Consider the following 379-nt stretch of genomic DNA (forward strand, 5'->3'; position numbering starts at 1 on the left):
TTTGTTGTCCCTCTCTTTCCTGTCCTCGTGGGCTCTAATTCTTGCTTCAGATCCCCGCTCCCCTCCTCCTTCCCTTCCTCATCGCTGCATCCCAGCGGCTTGATTCCAAATATCAGGTCAGGTTTCTCTGCCGGTCCCCTTTCTGTCACCTTCTTGAAAGCCTCATCTGACACTTCTCAAAAGCTGTGTTTCCCCACGGCACCCTTTCTGCTCTATCCTTAGGTCCTCTGGGCTTTTCTTTTTATTTATACCTTCAGAGAAACCTGACCTGATCTTTGATGCCTTGATTTAAGTTTTCTCTTAATTTTTCAATTCTTCTGATTTTTTTCATATTTAAATAAACAATGCCCGTGTGTGTGTGTGTGTGTGTGTGTGTGTG

The sequence above is a fragment of the Octodon degus genome, unplaced genomic scaffold (assembly GCF_000260255.1).
Source record: "Octodon degus isolate 3935 unplaced genomic scaffold, OctDeg1.0 scaffold00025, whole genome shotgun sequence".
NCBI classification, from domain to species: domain Eukaryota; kingdom Metazoa; phylum Chordata; class Mammalia; order Rodentia; family Octodontidae; genus Octodon; species Octodon degus.